An 878-nucleotide genomic window follows, 5' to 3' on the forward strand; every position below is an offset into this window, starting at 1 on the left:
TTTTCAGGATTCATATTTTTCTAAAAGTCTGTAATTCTGAATCATTGTTTTCCACAGAATTGGACTTTTCAGCAAAAAAGAATTTCTGGGTTTTGCCCAGTGGTAACTGCAGCTCACAGACACTGCTGTTAATTTTCATGTTCTCCAGGGATCCTGCAGTTTACAATGGTGTTTAAATTCGTGAAGAATAAGAGCTATGATCACAGCATTGCCAACAAGTGAACATTATTGTGGATGGATCTCAGTCCTGAATCTCATTCCAACAGCAAAGGGAGTGGTGAGGCTCCAGCACAGCTGCCCAGAGGTGATGTGGGTGCCCCATTTCTGGAGGTGCCCAAGGCCATGGATGGGGATCTAGGCAACCTGAGCTGGTGCCTGATTTAGTGATTGGCAGCCCTGGCAATGATCTTTGAGGTCCCTTCCAACCCAAGCCATTCTATGATTCCATGATTCTTTGATTTGTATGTGCTGCCTTGGTCCCCCAAACCTGGAGAGAAGCAAATCTCTGTTTTGACAGCTCCAAAACTGATGTGTGAGTTCAACCACCATGGCCTTCACCCTTTGCCTTTGCCCAGACATCAGCAAACCACTCATAGTCAAGAAATTGTCCTGTTTTATTGCCCCACTTCCCATGAGGTTTTGACCAGACAATGTTTACACTGAACATCCCAGGCTGCAGGCTGTACCCTTTGCCTTACTGCTGTGAGGTAGAGACAAGGCACTTTTATCACCTACCCACTCAAGCTGGAAGTACATTTCTGAGCTGCAACAACCAGTCTGTTTGCAGTAGCATATCACCCATGCAAATGAAGACAAGCCTGTCTTCTCCCTTCCTACACGTCTCCAATAGATGGCATCCGTGGTCCCTTCCCTGTTAT

The sequence above is a fragment of the Meleagris gallopavo genome, chromosome 4, assembly GCF_000146605.3.
Source record: "Meleagris gallopavo isolate NT-WF06-2002-E0010 breed Aviagen turkey brand Nicholas breeding stock chromosome 4, Turkey_5.1, whole genome shotgun sequence".
Lineage (NCBI taxonomy): Eukaryota > Metazoa > Chordata > Aves > Galliformes > Phasianidae > Meleagris > Meleagris gallopavo.